Raw genomic sequence first — 19,443 nt, 5'->3', positions numbered from 1 at the left:
TCCAGATTGAGGAAACCACTCATGATATGATCAAGTGCAAGTACGACCTGCAAGACACCTTGCATTGAGTGGGAGATAGTAATAGGACAAGAGAATTGGTGACGTACACTTGTCTCGGACAAGTGGGAGATTGTTGGAGTATGTGTCCTCGACAATAATGCGATCACGTGTTTAAATCTCATAATAAGAATATATGAGGGAAAGTAATATTTTATTGTCAACTGATCCACATTAATCGGTAACAATTGGCTGACTAGAGTTTTACATTACTGTCGTATGACGGTGGTGATTAGTTGATCCATACCTCTAGGGTGACACTCTTAATTGATCAATTAATTAATTGTATATTGATACAAGTTAATTAGTCTTTTAAAATTGATAATGTGTTTTATTATTGAAACTTTATTATTATTTATGAAATAATTATAATTAGAATGAATAATTTTTATAATTACAAGGTGTTGTGAATTACAATTTAATGACCCGTTTTAAGTGTATGTAATCTTAGATTGATAGTTGTGTTATTGTATGTGATTTATTTTATATGTAATGATTTTTTTAATAAGTTAAAAATGCATTACATAGTCACATGTCTAGTAACATGTCACATATATCACATAATACAATTGACAAAATACAACCTTAAAATGGAATCCCATTTTACATAAGGGACCGAAATGTTGCAAGGGTGGGGATTTTGGGTGCTCTTAACTTAAATGCTTAAGACAACTCAATTATGCTAGGGTTAGGCATGCTCATCTAGCCTTTCTTGTGATGAACAATTGATAGAAAACATGAGCATGCATTGGCCTTACTACCCCAAGGCACCCGGCCCCTATCCCCTTTCTTAAATAAGAATTGTCTTTCTTATTTACAATAGATTATTGATTCTTATGTTTCTAATTAATCTCTTAACAATATACTCCAAAATTGTTTTGAGATACTACATGAAAACATCCTTGAAATACAAATATTTACATCCCATTACTAGTGGTAGTAATATACTTATATTAGTCATTTTAAAGGGACATATACTAATTTTTAGTATCCAAATTAGTATTTGTTGAGGGTCATCTTGGTACAAATCCTTGAGGAGTAGATTCTACCATTGGATATAAGTTCATCCTTGGTGCACTTGGAATATTTTACGAAGACTAATTTGGTAGGAGACTAATTAGTATAACCGTACGGCATTGCATTGTAAGTGGATCGATTTCTTCTTACTTTGTTATATTTTGTTATGCATGCATAAGATCTAGTTAGTTTACGTCTAAACTAAATTTATTTAGTTATTAGAAATGTCTAATAAGAGGTTTATGAATCTTTCAGAAGCACTAGAGTAACCATCTGGGCCAGGAGCTTTATGGTCAGGAATTGAAAAGAGTGCCTTCTTGATTTCTTCATTTGTAATAGGGGCTAGCAGAATTTCCCAGTGTTCCATAGTACAAAGATCACCTCTTTGGACAGTAGTAATATGAACAGGAGCAGTGTGTTCAGAAGTGCCCAATAATTCAGAATAAAATTCAAGAAAAGCTTCCTGGATTTGGGAGCTCTCAGTGCAATCCTCACCCCTTTGATTCTTAATATGAAGCACCCTGTTTCTTGCTTGCCTTTCGCTTATGACACTATGAAAGTATCCTGTGTTAGTGTCATTATCCTTCATCCACACAACTTTTGATTTGTGCAGTAAAAAATTGTCACCAGCTTTCTTAAGCTCTCTGTATGTCTTAGCAGCTTCTAACTCCTTATGAATCAATTCAGGATTAAGAGGGTCACTCTTTACCTGACTTTGAATGTAATCCAAATACAAACCAACTCGCACTGAGTTATTTTCAGCATCATCAAAAAGAGCTCTATTCAGGCTCTTCAGCGGTTGCTTTAGGAGCTTAAGTTTTCTTACTAAACAATACATTTTAGTGCCAGCCACAGGGGAGTCCCAGACTGCTTTCACACAAGGTAAAAATTCCTCAGCATCACTCCACATGTTATAGTATTTGAAGCTCGTGTTGCCATTAGTTTGCCCATTTGAATCTTGAATAGTGCGGGGGGGTATGATCAAAGTTACCTTCATTTTGGAAATGGGCATAGGCATCCTTGTTTGCATTAATCCACTCCTGGTTGACAAGAAATCTATCCAGTCTAGTATAAACTCTAGTGGAGGCCTCTTATTTATTGTTCCATGTAAAAATGGAGCCACTAGCTGGATAGTCCATAACACCACAAACATCAACACAGGCTTGGATATCATCTATCTCCTCCTCACTAGTTTTCCCACCCAGTCTTTCAGATGGTGATAGCACACAGTAAAAATCACCACATATAATCCATGGGTCATGAATATTTTTAGCAAATTCATTGAGTCTATTCCACATAGGTTTCCTCTCATTTAAATAATTATGAGCATAGACCATACTACATAAAAATGAGGATCCTGAACTAATTTCCAACATTTTAATATGTATGTATTAAGTAGCATATTCTAAAAATTGAATGGATAAAATAGCTGGATTCCATAGAACCCAGACCCTCCCCTCTTATGATACTGATTGTTGGTAGAGACACACCATCCATTACACATATTCATTCTGACACTATTTAGACATGAAGGTTTAACCTTCGTCTCAAGGAGACCAAACAGCCCTATTTGATGATAATGAAGGAACCATTTAACATGTTTCTGCTTAGATATACTATTTAGCCCCCTAATATTCGAAAATAAGCTTATACATTACCCCCTGGGTGAAATGCACTACCTTTAGTCCCAATACTAACCTTAGGGGTAGAATTGTTTAATGCATCAAGGAAAGTATATTGGGTAAATTTAGAACTATTTTTACCAGCATCTAAGAGTTCATGTCTACTCAGTTTAATCACTGGTCTAACTGGGGTATTAACCCTATACGCACCAGTCCTTGACCAAGAGACCTGAAACTGATTAGGTTTTACAACTGGAGTACTAACTACCACAGGTGGAGCACTAGGAGTAGTAATAGGAGTAATGATAGGGGCCTCAACCTTCTGTGCCCTCTGTTGAGCAGGCAAGGGAACCTGAGCTGCTTTCTTAGGAGCTTGTTGAGGACCCTGAGCTACCTTTGGTTTCCATTGTTGGTTAGTCACAGTTACTTTAGGTTTAGGTTTACCCTTCTTACAACCTTTTGCTTCATGTCCAACCCCTCCACACATCTGGCAGAGGATTGGCTTCTATTCACTTTCCACCTTGATTTTAATCACATTACCTTCTTCATCTAAAAATTAAACTAGACCAGGGATAGGTTTGCCAAACGGGACTTCTACCAGGAGTCTAGCATATCCAAGCCTAGTCCTCTGTTCAGTTGTAGTGTCACATTAAATGAATTTTCCAACAAGACCTGCCAACATAGGTAACCCCTTACCCCAAAATCTAAGAGGTAAGGCCATTAACCTTATCCAGACAGGGACATCCTTAACCTCTTCCGTAATCAATTACACTTCCTTAGTCCATGGTCTCACAATGAGCGGTTTATTGTCAAAGAGAAAGTGGCCCTGCTTCAGGACAACTTCCCTCTGTTTAGCAGTTTTGAACCTTACCAGGAAACCCTCATTAGGTAGGAAAGGAACATTATCAACGTCATGCTTATCCCAGAGTCTCCTAATGAAGCCCTCTACAACCTCCTGATAACGCTTTATTTTACCTCTTTTTAACCCACGTTTTCTCTCTTATTTAGTCGAATTAATAACCCGAGTTGAGTTTATTCACTCATTTTAGTCTTATATAGCACATTAGCCGACTAGTTTAAAATAATGAAATTATAGTACTATTTTTGGCTGTTGGCACTCCTTTCGTCTTTTTATCTTATAGGTACCAAGTTCGAGTATAAAAAACGGTCAAAATGGATTAAAGAAAGACGAAGCCGAAATGAACAAGGTAAAGACTTGACTCGACAATTTCAAAGGCACCTTATTTCTCTTGTTGGGTTGTTACTTTCGTCTTGCAAAATGTATATGGGCCCATGCATTATAATGCTCCTAGTCCACTAGTCCGATTTCGAAAAGAGAACAAGGAATAGGCAGCTCCACAATTTGGAAATATATGCATTTATTTTGGTTCCCAGGGGACAGGTGGAAAGGGGGGCATCACATTTTTTGGAGAGGAGAACAGCTTGATTTTTGGGGTCTGTTTTTCGGACAAGCAGCTGAGCAGAAAGGAGGAAAATAGGAGAAGTAGAATAGTTTAGGACTGTTACGATTTTGTTCTTCCAATATCAAACATTCACATTTTCTTGATTGTTCCTTAGTGTAGGTTTAGATTATCATCTTAATTCACAATATGGTATGAAAATCTATCTTTTCAATTCCTTTTTAATCCAAGTTGGTATTATTTTCTCTCCTTCCTTTTCTTATTGTTATTTAATTATTGTCATGTTTTTAGTTAGTGTAATTACTTTAATTAGTTAAAGTTTTAGTTTTTATTACTCTTGGTATGTTTAGTATTAATTTATTTATGTTTAATTCTTAGATTAGTTAAACTTTTAGTCTTTACCATGTTTAGTGTAGCTTATTCATGTTTATTAGTCATTAAATTATATTAAAATTTCAATCTTTATCACTTTATTTTGTTTAATACCATGTTTAAAGTAGTTATAAATGTGTCTTGTGTTAGTTTAAGTATGTTTAGTGAGTAGTTTTTTCACTAGGATTCGATTTAACCCCGACATGTGTAAGTTACTTGATTAATTCCATTTTAATTAATTGTTGGGGTGTAGTGAAGGTTGATTAGGGGACTTAATTTGTCTTATGGGCTTATTTGTGGTAAGTATTAACTCTTGACCCTTGTCCATTGGCGGGAGCCGATTAGGTTGGGAATCGGGTTACCATATTTAAGTTTAATAGCCGACCTAGGTTGAGACCGAGAGGGAACACCAAGGGAGGGCACCCTTAATCTTGTGTTTGAAATCAACCTTCGAGGGAAGGGGAGGGATGACCCGGAAACCGACGTGGGCTTAATGACCGTAGTCAATACTAGGCTACCTTGAGAATTACATGTGTTTTTGGGTAGTTGGGTATTATACTTGGGATACCGACTTTCAAACCCGAGAGGTGGGGGGGTTAGTTGGGATAGCTAGTGTCCTATTATGAGCCCGAGAGGGAGTTAGTAGGCGAATTAGAGGCGTTTTCCACTTTGCACATCACCTTAATGACCAATTAACGGGATTATGATAGTAAATGAACATGTCGGAGGTGAGATCGAACCCTAGGCTTTCCTTTATTGTTTAAATCACTTTTCATTACTTGTTTACTTAGTTTAGTAGTCTTAGTTAGTTAATTTAGTTTAGTCATTTAGCTTATTATCAATCTTACTCATGATTCACGTAGCTAACTTATAATTTGAGATAAACTAATACTCAAACTTGATCTCCTTGTGGTTCGACCTCGACTACCCTACTACATTAGTTGAGTTATTTGTTTGATTTGGGGAGTGCGACAAACCCACTATCAAAATGGCGCCGTTGCCGGGGAGGTCAATAGGTTGATATTAGTTTAGTTTTACGTTTGTTAGACTACGTATTTGTTACTTGTTACTTGTTACATGAAACTTGTTGCATGTTACTTAAGTGTTGCATTACTTGTTTTTTTGTTACTTGTCTTTTATTTGTCACTTCTTTGAGCACACATGACAATGTCTTGCATACGCGATCAATGTAGACCAAACCTTACTCATATTAACCGGCCTATTAATATTGGGGTAATGAAAGTTGATTATGAGTTTGATATAGGTCTTATTGAGTTGATTCGGCAAGATGTCTTTTGTGGTTTAGATAGTGATGAAGCAATTGACCATTTAGAGACTTTTGAGGCAAATTGTGACCTTGTTAAGAAGGAGGGATTATCGGACCAAACCATTAAACTCTTACTTTTTCCCTTTAGTCTTAAGGGTGAAGCTAAGAGCTGGTTACGTTCTCACCCTTCTAGCACCTTTTGCACTTGGGATGACTTAGCTCAAGCCTTTTTAAACAAGTTTTACCCTCCCTCTAAAACCGCCTTTAGGAAACGTGAAATTTATAATTTCCAACAAGGCGAGTTTGAGACTTTGAGTGAGACTTGGGATAGGTTTAAGTGTTTGTTGAGAGCTTGTCCCCACCATGGTATTTCACCTTGCGGAATTATGCTTATTTTCTTTGATAATTTGCTTCCTTCTCTTCAAAACTTTGTGACTATATCATCCGGAGTAGGGGCATTTGAAAAGTTGAGCATTGATAAGGCTAAAGATTTAATTGAGAACATGGCTCGTGTCGATGAGGATCGAAATTCAATTTGGGATACATTTAAGAGAGGACCACAAAGTAGACTTAAACGTAATGATTATTCTATGTTTGATGCAATAAGTGGAAATGTGGACTTCTCTTCGTATGTGGATGTGCCTTTTGTTCAATCTCATGTTCTTAAGCTTCATGTTTCCCTTTCCCATGACATTGTGAATGATATGCATGAGTTTTCATCTTCTTATGAATCTTATGGTGATGTAAAACATGATCTTGATATGTGTTCTTCTTATACATCCATACCCTTTGAGAAGATGGATGATGATGATGATGATATGTGCTTGGGTGAGACAAGTAATCTTCTTAGTGAGAACTTTGAGGATTTTGAAGAGGGTTTTGAGCCTTTTAGAGGTGAAGTTAGTGGTGAAAAAGAATATGCTTTGGGTGAAAAAGAATCAAGAGAAGATTGTTTTGAGGAGGATGATGTCTTTAATGATTCTTGGGATAAAGAGATCGTTGTCACTCTTGATGATAGCCTTGGGGTAAAGTGGGATGATGATGTTGTTGATGTTGACTTTTTAGGAGAATCCATTTTTGAGAGTTTCCTTGAGGAAGCAACCGTGACTACCCCTATACTTAAGGATGACTCTTTTATTCCCATTATTTTGCATCCACTTGACTTTCGTACCTATTTACTTGAGCCCCTGCTTATTGATGATGATTGTGAGAATCCTACCAAAGATGTTGTTTTGGCTCCTTGTTTGACTTTTAATGATTATTTGAGTGAGAATTTTGAGGATAAGAGTGAAGAAGTGAAGGGCAAGGAAACTAGTGAAGTCTCCAATGTTGTTGATCGTCCAAGTGTTATACGGTTTGATCATCCTCCTCCCACAAGAGAGGACATATTTTACACTATTGAATTTGAGAGTGAGGTGGAGAATGATCAATTCCTCGATAATGTGAGGAAGCTCAAAGATGTGAGCTTGGTCGATAATGAGAAGGATATGGGTGGCCTTACCCATAGTATGTGGTATCCCGGTTAGTTTTGGGACCAAGCTTAGGTTTGGCGGTATCCTTAAAACCGCGCTCCTTGGGAGGCAACCCAAGCTTTGTATGCATCTTTTTCTTTTTTTTTGAAATATCTTTTCAAAAATCAAAAATATGTTCTTTTCTTTGAAAAACAAAAAAAATTTAAAAACCCAAAAGCATGTATTTATTTTCTTATTCTCTTCCTACACTTGGTCCATTGAGGACAATGTACATTTTAAGTGTGGGGAGGAAAATATCCACCTTGTATATATTTGAATATAAATTCCATAAAACTTTCACAAAAAAAAAAAAAAAAATCCAAAAAATTTCAAAAATTTGAATTTTTTTCAAAAAACATGTTTTTTGTTTGTCTTTATTTTCCTCCCATATGTAAATAAATAAGTGTGGGGAGGAAACTTTCCATACATGTCTTGTATATATTGTTGTTTGTGAAATAAAATATATAGGTACATTTGGAACATCGGAGGCATATGCTAAGGAGTTAGAAGACGCTTAGTATAATCGTTCTTATCTCTTCTCCTTTCTCCCTTTCTTTTCTATAATTGAGGAGGTTGGGCTTTGTATGTTGAGGAGGATGTTCCAATTTTGGAACTTGGTGATGTGCGCCTATGTGTTGTTAGGATTAGTTGCATTAGTCTTTTTGGCATATAGTTTGATAGTTGCACTTGCATTATAACATGTATATACTAGTTGCATCATTGCATATAGTTGCATTTAGGTAAAATGTTTTGAAAAGTACCTAATTGGGAACTTTGACAAGAGAAATTAGGCCATTACAAATACTTTTTCAACTTAAGACTTTGCCTACTAGAATGGAATTGAAATACCCTAGGTTGTGTCATCCTAGTATCTTTCGACCCATGACTCAAAGCCTAGTCAAGGGTTTGCATGCAAGTCACCTATCCAACCCCGTGATGCGATATGGACTTGGTTAACTTGTCTTGGTGACCTTGATTGACTTGGCGGTATGACAACCAAAGAAATATCTTTCATGAATAAGTTTAAAGTGCTCATTTCAAAGATTTTGTGATGTGGAAACTTTTTAAATGCCAATGAAACCTCAAAGTGTTTTGAAATGTTGAAATTTTGCGAAGTTAGTTGTTTTGATGGAGGCTTACCACTTCGATGTGCTTTGGAGAGGGATCCGTTGAATTGGGCCCCCACACGGTTGTGAATTCAACCGCCCAAAGACAGAGTGACTATCACTCCGAAAAGCTATTGTCTAGAGGTTAACCGGTTGCCTAATAAGCGATTGACGAAAGCAAAGGACATTAGCAAGGAAGGGACAAACCCCATCTTAAAGTTTTGAAATGTGAAATGCGGAGTTGAAATGAGGTCAAATTTTGAATGATAGTCAGATCCACCTTTTTATACAATGACTTGAGCACTTCATTCCCAAAAACCTTTTTGTTATGCCACCTTGTCGAGCTTGGTAGGATCCATGACCTTTACTTTTGTAGAGAATTCGAGGCTGTTATGTCATATGCCACTAGTTTCATGGGATCATCATTCCGCGCCATCCGATCGCTCTTGACAAAAGCATTTGGAAATTGAGGACGAAATTAGTCTAGTTTAACACCATTTGGAGGTGATTTGGTTCCATTCTCTTAGACTTAGTGGTTTGTTGAACTAATATTTGTGACGGAGTATATGCCCTTATATTTGTTCCCTCTTAGTTGACTCCGCCACTTAGATGAGGAAAGTGGCTATTCATTTTGTTGATGCATCCTTATTTGTCTCTTTGTGCCTAATTATTGGATGTGTCTAAATTTTGTGCAAGACCCAACTTGCCTTACGAGTCGTGCTTTACCTCATAAGCACAACTACGTGAGTTGAAGGGGCGTTGAGTGCGCTAATACTCATTCGGATATTATTAATAGAAAAACCAAGTGATGCTTATATTGTGCATACACTTCTAAATAAAGGGTCTATCTTTTGCCTTGCAATAATCATGATTTTACTTACTCGAGGACGAGTAAGAGATAAGTGTGGGGAGATTTGATAACGCTTTATTTTACCTCTTTTTAACCTACGTTTTCTCTCTTATTTAGTCGAATTTAATAATGTAATGGATCCCAAGGGTCTTGTAATAATGTAACCCAAGGATACTCAAGAGTCTTGTAACTCATATATTTTCTCATATATATAGTTTACCTCCTATGTTATGGAGGATCAAGCCAAATAACTTTCATATGGTATCAGGCTAATACGACCTTCTCTTTTAAACAAAAAAAAAAAGGAAAATCTGATACTAAATCTAATCCTGGTAACCTTATTTCCGCTGCCATGAGTTCTTCAAACTCATCAACTTCCATGATCTCTTCTTCTATTATCCAATCAAACCCCACCTCACTTAATCAGACCCCAAGATATGTGACTCAGTCATCCGTCTTCTCCACGGCCTCTCTCCCGTCCACGACTGTGATGATGCCTCCTCCTTTTTCGTGGACACCCACATCGCCGGTGACGCGGTAACTTTTCACGGCTCCGGTAGGAATTCAAGACCCGTCAGCTCCGTCCTCCTCCACCCGTTTTGGTGGTCCGACTCTAGCCGGGTCCATCGGTCTCGTCCTGCCGCCGATTTCTGGGTCAATTGGTAGTTCGCGCACTGCCACCCTGCCAGGATTCAATCCTCTCCGTCCCTCTCTCTCAACCATTACCAATACTCTGGTATACTCTACTCCTAATGTTAAAAATATAGTCACTACTGAGTTGTCTGTGGTTGAAGATTATTTGCCTTGGCGGACGCAATTTGAATCGTTTCTGGTGTCTCATTGCTTGCTTTGGATGATTGATGGGTCTATTCCCATCCCGTCTACTTATACGTTTGATGTTAATCACAATCAGGTCATTAATCCTGAATATTCCTATTGGCTTAAACTTGATCAAACTGTCAGATCATGGATTTTTGCTACTTTATCTCGTGATACTCTTGTTGACGTACATGATGTTCGCTTCTCTGCTAGTATTTGGGAACGCTTGCAAGTACGTTTTATGTCTGCTAGTATGGCTCGCTCAATGGAGTTAAAACGACTGTTATCTAACATGTCTAAAGATGAAAATCAATCTATGGAACACTATCTTCGTGAAATTAAATTATTTGTTGATTCACTTGATGCCATTAATTCACCCGTCTCGAACCAAGATTTACTACAGTATGTAGTGCAAGGTCTAGGATCCGATTATGAGACGTTAGTTACTGTCATTACTCAATTTCCGGGTTCTATTACTTTTGATGACCTGTGTGCTAGATTACTAGTCCAAGAATAACGGGTCAAATTTCTGAAAAATCAGGACAACCGTGTTACTAGCCATCAGGCCTTTGCCACTGCCACTACCAACAACGGGTCCTCCTCTACTCCATCTCAAAAGCAGGCTGCTCCAAACACTTCCAATAAAACTAACAACAACAATAATAGTGGCTGGCGAAATAACAACAATAATAGAGGGGGAGGGCGTTGGAACAAGGGACGTTGGAATAACAACAATAATCGTGGTCGTGGACAGTCTGGGCAGCAAGGTGGAACCAAACAAAATACTTCGGCTCTTCCGGCTCAAAACAACGCCTCAGGTACAGTTTTATGTAATTTAGCTGTGTCATCGAATAGTGTTGTGGCTTTATCATCTTGTGGTACTAATGGTATGCCTACAGGAAATTCAAATTCATCAGTTGAGGGAGTGTTAGGTTCGGCCCCTCCTCCTGTCGTTTGTCAAATTTGTAATCACACAGGTCATACCGGTGCTTCATGTCCCTCTCGCTGTACTCAAATGTCTGCTCCAGCTATGGTTTTACCCTCGGGTGAAAATAATGATGCCGTCTGGTATCCAGACTCCGGGGCTGCTTCTCACATGACAAATAACGAAGGTATTTTATTAAATAAAGCTCCTTACACTGGTCAAGTTCGTGTTAAAGTAGCTAATGGTACTGAAATTCCCATTCGTCATGTTGGCAATATCACACTCAATTCTAAGGCCAAATCTCTTCATCTAAAATCGGTTCTTCATGTCCCTAACATTAAGTTTAACTTGTTGTCAGTTCAAAAGTTGTGTCAAGATAATGATTGTATAGTCAATTTTGACAAGTCTCGTGTTTGTGTTAAGGATCGAACTACGGGAGCTGACCTTCTTTAAGCCTCTAGTCGTGGTAGTGTCTATCCTCTCACCTTTTCCAAGTCCATCGCGCCGTCTCACGTTGCCTTGGTCTCCGTGCCTGCTCCTGGTCCTGTGTGGCATCGTTGTCTTGGCCATTGTGGTGATCGAGTCTTAGGTGTCTTACAAAAGAATAAGGCCATTACTAGTGCCACTAGTTTTTCTCATAATTGTGTTTCATGTCGTTTGGGCAAGTCGCATCGATTACCTTTCAAGGATGTAATTCACTCTTTTGATAAACCTTTACAACTGGTTCATTCTGATTTATGGCAATCTTCGGTTATGTCTAATCTTGGTTTTAAATATTATGTTTGCTTTGTTGATGATTTTTCTCGTTACACTTGGATTTATCCTCTTAAGAAAAAATCCGACATGTTCAGCCAATTCATTTTGTTTCAAAGGCTGGTTGAAAATTTATTTGATACCAAGATTAAATATTTTCAAAGTAACGGGGGACGAGAATTTGACAACAAGTCTTTACTTGATCATTTTTCCTCTTGTGATATTTCTTTTCGAAAATTGTGCCCCGACACACAACAACAAAATGGGGTTGCTGAACGTAAACATCGTCACTTAATTAAGCTTGCCCGTACTATGCTCATTGATGCTAGGCTCCCAGCTCAATTTTGGGTGGACGATGTTTATACAGCTACCTATATTCATAATCGATTGCCTACTCCTGTTTTGAAAGGTGCCACTCCTTATGAAATGTTGTTTCAAAAACATCCTGACTACTCATTTCTTCGGGTATTTGGATGTAGTTGCTTTCCAAATTTTGTTGCTAAACCATCAAACAAACTTGCCCCACGCTCAATACATTGTATCTTCTTGGGGTATGCAGCTACTTATAAAGGATATCGATGCCTTGACCCTATGACAGGACGGGTTTACGTTAGTCGTAATGTTATTTTTCATGAGTCTGATTTCCCATATTCCACTCTAGTGTCTACTCGTCCTTTGAAGTCGAGCTCTGATGACCCAAATATTTTGGGAGGATCTTGGTCACCCACCAATGTCAGCTCGGACACGTCTCCTTCCGCACACCTTATTGCCCCCACTGAAGTTGTCTTAAACTCGCCGGACCACAGTGTCCAGCCTCAATCTATCACTACCTCTTCGGGTCTTCAGTCCCCTGTGCACGCCTCCCCAAGTCAGGAATCTCCTTCTCTTGTCGAGGTGAGCCCAGGTCAGTTCCCTATTGCCTCTGTCCAGGCTAGTCTTCCCACCTCCCCATCTCCCTGTAGTATTGCACAAGGTAGTCCTCCATCTCAGGTCGTGACCTCTCCCTCTTCCTCAAATGGCGTCATGTCTCCTGTGTCTTCATCCCCATCCCCTATTGTGCCTCCGGTGGCTCGCAAGTCTCGAGCTCCTATCACTACCCAAACTCACGCGATGCAGACTCGGGCTAAAGATGGGATTTTTAAGCCTCTCTTCAAAATGAACTTAAATACCACCCTCACCGAGTCTGATCCCACTTGTTTTTCTCAGGCTTCTAAAATTGCTAAATGGCGCCATGCCATGGCTGAAGAATTTAATTCGTTAATTGCCAACAACACATGGGACTTAGTACCATTTGACTCTTCCAAAAACTTGGTCGGGTGTAAGTGGATTTATAAGATAAAATATCATTCTGACGGGTAAGTTGAGAGGTGTAAAGCCCGTTTGGTAGCCCAAGGGTTTAATCAACAGGCTGGTGTGGACTATACCGAAACTTTTAGCCCCGTTGTCAAACCGTCCACGGTTCGCTTAATTCTCTCCCTTGCTATTTCTTTTGGCTGGGATATTCGTCAATTAGATGTCAAAAATGCTTTTCTCCATGGTCTTCTCACAAAGGAAGTTTATATGAAACAACCTGCAGGTTTTGTTCATCCCGACTTCCCATCTCATGTTTGTCGACTTCGCAAAGCTATCTATGGCTTGAAACAAGCTCCCCGAGCTTGGTTTCATCGTTTCAGCAGCTTCCTTCTCCAACAAGGTTTCTTCTGTAGTCAGTCTGATAATTCTATGTTTATTTTTCGTCGATCCACATATACTATTTACCTTCTTCTATATGTTGACGACATTATTATCACCGGTAATACTCCTTCTCTAATCACCACATTCATCTCGAAATTAGGGTCTCAATTTGCCATGAAAGACTTAGGTGACTTACATTATTTTCTTGGCATACAAGCAGTGCGTACTTCTCACAGTCTATTTCTCTCACAACAAAAATATGTGTCTGACCTCCTTCTCAAATTTCATCTTCATACCTCTAAACCCGTACGCACTCCTCTTCCTTCTCGGACTACCCTCTCTCACACTGATGGTGACTTGTTGGCAGATCCCTCTGAGTACCGCAGTATGGTTGGTGCTCTTTAATACTTGACTATGACACGTCCTGAAATTACATTTGTTGTGCATTTGGTGTCTCAGTTTATGCATGCTCCTCTAACATCTCACTTGTTGGTTGTCAAGCGTATCTACAGGTACTTGCAGGGAACGTGCACCCATGGGTTACAACTTCGACCCTCCCGACGATTTTATATTGTTGCTTACTCTGATGCAGATTGGGCAGGCTGTCCTGACAGCTCCCGTTCGACCACAGGTTACACTGTATTTTTTTGGGACAATCTCATTTCCTGGCTCTCCAAAAAGCAGCCGACTGTCTCCAAATCCTAGACTGAAGCCAAATAACTTTCATAGAATTAATAACCCGAGTTGAGTTTATTCACTCATTTTAGTCTTATATAGCATATTAGCCGACTAGTTTTAAATAATGAAATTATAGTACTATTTTTGGCTGTTGGCACTCCTTTCGTCTTTTTATCTTATAGGTACCAAGTTCGAGTATGAAAAACGTTTCAAAACGGATTAAAGAAAGACGAAGCCGAAATGAACAAGTTAAAGACTTGACTCGACAATTTCAAAGGCACCTTATTTCTCTTGTTGGGCTGTTACTTTCTTCTTACAAAATGTATATGGGCCCATGCATTGTAATGCTCCTAGAGTCCTAGTCCACTAGTCCGATTTCGAAAAGAGAACAAGGAATAGGCAGCTCCACAATTTGGAAATATATGCATTTATTTTGGTTCCCAGAGGACAGGTGGAAAGGGGGGCATCACATTTTTTGGAGAGGAGAACAGCTTGATTTTTGGGGTCTGTTTTTCGGACAAGCAGCTGAGCAGAGAGGAGGAAAATAGGAGCAGTAGAATAGTTTAGGACTGTTACGATTTTGTTCTTCCAATATCAAACATTCACATTTTCTTGATTGTTCCTTAGTCTAGGTTTAGATTATCGTCTTAATTCACAATATGGTATAAAGATCTATCTTTTCAATTCCTTTTTAATTCAAGTTGGTATTATTTTCTCTCCTTCCTTTTCTTATTGTTATTTAATTATTGTCATGTTTTTAGTTAGTGTAATTACTTTAATTAGTTAAAGTGTTAGTTTTTATTACTCTTGGTATGTTTAGTATTAATTTATTTATGTTTAATTCTTAGATTAGTTAAACTTTTAGTCTTTACCATGTTTAGTGTAGCTTATTCATGTTTATTAGTCATAAATTATATTAAAGTTTCAATCTTTATCACTTTATTTTGTTTAATACCATGTTTAAAGTAGTTATAAATGTGTCTTGTGTTAGTTTAAGTATGTTTAGTGAGTAGTTTTTTCACTAGGATTCGATTTAACCCCGACATGTGTAAGTTACTTGATTAATTCCATTTTAATTAATTGTTGGGGTGTAGTGAAGGTTGATTAGGGGACTTAATTTGTCTTATGGGCTTATTTGTGGTAAGTATTAACTCTTGACCCTTGTCCATTGGCGGGAGCCGATTAGGTTGGGAATCGGGTTACCATATTTAAGTTTAATAGCCGACCTAGGTTGAGACCGAGAGGGAACACCAAGGGAGGGCACCCTTAATCTTGTGTTTGAAATCAACCTTCGAGGGAAGGGGAGGGATGACCCGGAAACCGACGTGGGCTTAATGACCGTAGTCAATACTAGGCTACCTTGAGAATTACATGTGTTTTCGGGTAGTTGGGTATTATACTTGGGATACCGACTTTCAAACCCGAGAGGGGGGGGGGGGGGTTAGTTGGGATAGCTAGTGTCCTATTATGAGCCCGAGAGGGAGTTAGTAGGCGAATTAGAGGCGTTTTCCACTTTGCACATCACCTTAATGACCAATTAACGGGATTATGATAGTAAATGAACATGTCGGAGGTGAGATCGAACCCTAGGCTTTCCTTTATTGTTTAAATCAGTTTTCATTACTTGTTTACTTAGTTTAATAGTCTTAGTTAGTTAATTTAGTTTAGTCATTTAGCTTATTATCAATCTTACTCATGATTCACGTAGCTAACTTATAATTTGAGACAAACTAATACTCAAACTTGATCTCCTTGTGGTTCGACCTCGACTACCCTACTATATTAGTTGAGTTATTTGTTTGATTTGGGGAGTGCGACAAACCCACTATCACCTCCCATGGTGGATTGGCTCCAAGGATAAAACAGTAAACCGAATTCTCCCAATACTCTAGTTCACTTTTAACATCATCAGCAGTAAATTGTGTCAAATTTACAGGCTCTTCCTCCATAGAAGGGAAAGCACTAACCTTTTTCTTCCCTTGTTATTTCTGCCATACGCCATCATCCTCCTCATCAATACTATCCAAATCATATGGTTGCACACCAACAATTTCATGAATATTTCGTGTCTTAGAAGATTCTGCGACATTAGGAATCAAAAACTTATTTTGGGAAATTTCATTATTGCTTATTTCAGAAACTACAACCGTATTCTGGAGATTTTCTTTTGGGATTTGTGATTATACAGTAAGAGGAGAAAGATTATTGGTACGAACTTTCATGGTTGACTGCGTGTGAAACCCTAGATTATTTTTTTATTTATTTTTTTTTCCTCTCTCTCTCTCTCTCTAGGCATTTTTTTCCTCTCTTTGTCCTTCATTTGGATTGTTTTTCTAGGCCTTGATCCTTAAGAACATCTCAGGTTTAATGCCCTTGATGGATATATGGTCTTTGAATGCACGGATATGTTTTAGAGGATTTTCATGTCCCCTGAACTTCTGAATGTCATTCATGGTGAAATTAGTAGGCAACTGGGCATTCACAGCTTCATATTTCTGACTATTCTCTCTCTAGATGTCATCTCCCTTGAGGTACATGAGCTGCTCTTCCAGGTATCTAAGACGCTTCTCAGCTTCAGTAGGCATGGGATGGTTGATTTCAGTAGCGCCTATAGGCTTAGGTTTTCCCAAAGGTTGAGGACCATCCAGGGGAGGAAGTTGGGTTTCTACCGCAACAATGCGGTCTTCAATTGTCTGCATGCAGACGTGAGCAACGTCCTGACTGGTTTGGAGGCGAAGAAGTGCAGCTAAGATTTCATTCATACCATTACCATTGGGTAGGGTTTTACCATTGATACTTGCGTGACTTTCGGCATTTCCGGACATCTAGGACTGAGAAGAAACTGACAGTGTATCAATACTCATTCGACTACGTTGCACACTTACCCAAAAAAGAAAAGAGGACTTGCACACAAGGACAACTGGACACGGATCATTGACGCGGGTTTGATCGTCGAGCAACTTGAGTGTGATCGAGAGTGGCGTGTAAATGGTTTAGAAAGGACGGGTTTAGAAACTGATTTTGAAATGTGATGCCTAGCCAATCATTTTGAGTGTTCAAAATGACGGCGTAACGCCTAGGAATTTGAATTAAGGACCCAAAATGAATGGATTGCCAAATCCGACAGAGATTTTACTTGGACTAGTTTGATTTTGAGCTTATTTAGGCCTAAAATGATTTTACAATTTACATTTTCAAAAACAAAAGATTATGTAAAAAGAATAATTTTCGAAAATAAGAAAAGAGGGTTTTGAAAATTTTGACATGGTTTTGTTTACAAAAGGTGTTATAAAGACTCGAAACAACACACAGTGTAAACATACAACATGCATTATAACGGTATGCATAGTACTAGTAATGGGTTTTGGCTTAAAGGGATGGTTGCCACACCAATCTATCAAACCCTGGTCTGTGGAGAGGCCTGTGCCAAAAAGGAGTAAGGCCGGTTCATAGTTCCATCCTGATACCGTCGTTACAGTACCATAAATAAATACCTAAGTACTACTAACAGAAGTCAGTGGTAAGTAGGGTCGATCTCCACAGGGAGGCGGTCACTATCTACTCATTAATCCTAGTCTGTCTATGGTCACAATTGGGGGTTTAAGTTGTTTGAACTAAAACTAAAGGAGATTAAAGTGAGAAAAGAGTAAGAGAGGTTAACAGTAAAGGAAGAGAACTAGAATTGTCGGGTCATCAATGAATGTCAGATAATTGCAGCTAAGGTCACAGATCGATCAATTGTATCAGTCTAAGGGGTAAAGAATATCTCCTTACGGTCTCAATTCGCCCTAAAATACTATTAGCTTAGCTTCCGCCATCACTAAAGCATCCTATTGTTCACTGCAGGTCTCACCCCTTCCAACCTTCCGGTCTAGGTTAAGGCTTACCAAGATTAATTAAGCTAAATACATCGATTCAAGTAGCTAGTTATAGTTAATTGCAGTGATTAACAACATACACATGATAATAACGAAAGATCTGTAAACTTAATTAGCAACTAACAACAGTTCATCGAATCCCCTAAATCCTAGCAATTAAATTAGCTAGACATAATAGTGATAGAACAAGAGCGAAAGAATAGAGGAATAATAAGCATCACAAATTAAGGAGAGAGTAAAAGAAAGAGAAAGAGTAAAAGGAAGAATTACAGGTTAAGAGATCTGGGAAAAAGAAGAGAAGCAGCGTTCCACAGAGAAAAAGGGACAAAATTAATGTATCAAGTCCCCCCTTATTCTAACCTAATTATCTCTTATATAGTAGAAGAGATATTTATTATAAGATAAAACTAAATATAAGATAGTCTCGACATAAAATAAGCTGAGACCGACTCGATTAGCTCGATCGAACAACATAAAGTTGTTCAATCGAGAGGTTTCCTCAGCGAAAGTTCTCGATCGAATGATAAGGACCTCGATCGAACACATTAAGGGCTCAAGGTGGTCGATCCAAAAGAGTAGCTGGTCATTCGAAATGTAAAGAGGTTGATCGAAATGAATATATTACAGAGCTCTCGATCGAGAGCTTCAACGCGTAATTTCCTGCTTTGCGCACTGAACTTCAAACGGCTGCCATTTCTTCGTTACTTGGGCAAACAGAGCGTTTTCGGTGGCGTTGGAACTAAGAGGACAAGCTTTAATCCCCAATAAGAATCACCAGAAAATCAATTATATAACTCGAGATATAGCTTTTCAAAGTAGGCATTAGTATTTTGAAGCTCTTCCTTTGGTCGCCTAGCTATCTTACTCCTTTGCGCATCTCAAAATAGTACTCTTAAAGCTCCGACTCAACTCATCTCCTAAATGCATTCATAGGGACATGTATTAAGCTTGATTTAGCTTCTCTTTGGTTCATTCGTGCAAATAAGACAAGAGAAACCAAAGTAGACAATTCGGGGGACATTTGTAGCTAAACACTACACAAAATGCATAGAAATGCGTGCAAATGAAGTACAAAATGCCTATATAAAATGCACGCATCAAATCTCCCCAAACCAAACCTTTGCTTGTCCCAAGCAAACTTTATGCAAAACTAATGGAACGGAAAAGAAAACTCAGAGCTAGCTACAAATTGTCCACTTAAACCAATTTAATGCAGCAAACTAAGACTTATAACAAAACAGTCAAATGCAAACGAGTTATGAGACGTTTATAATAAAGCTGAACCATCGATCTTGCAAGACCATTAATGATGGACTCTCACGGGTCACTCTTCTCTCATGAAGCAAAGGGTGAAAGTATATGTGTAAGAGAAAAATAAAAATAGTCGCTCACCTAAACTACGACCCACATAAACACGCATGCAATTAATATGATAGACAATTCTAATCACCACACATACATTCTAACCAAACAAGGCCCGTTACAGCCGAGGG

At 38.4% G+C, this 19,443-nt stretch overlaps 1 long non-coding RNA gene across 1 annotated transcript; it reads left to right on the top strand.

Moving 5' to 3' along the window:
• Nucleotides 1-10,435: 10,435 nt before the first annotated feature.
• LOC141632115 (uncharacterized) lies at nucleotides 10,436-11,838 on the top strand. Its single transcript, XR_012537757.1, has 3 exons — nucleotides 10,436-10,860; nucleotides 10,942-11,154; nucleotides 11,391-11,838. It is a non-coding gene; the product is annotated as an uncharacterized LOC141632115 (long non-coding RNA).
• Nucleotides 11,839-19,443: the final 7,605 nt, after the last annotated feature.

The sequence above is a fragment of the Silene latifolia genome, chromosome Y, assembly GCF_048544455.1.
Source record: "Silene latifolia isolate original U9 population chromosome Y, ASM4854445v1, whole genome shotgun sequence".
Taxonomy (NCBI): Eukaryota; Viridiplantae; Streptophyta; class Magnoliopsida; order Caryophyllales; family Caryophyllaceae; genus Silene; species Silene latifolia.
Note: the sequence above shows the minus strand (reverse complement) of the source record. Positions and strands in the feature narration are given on the sequence as shown.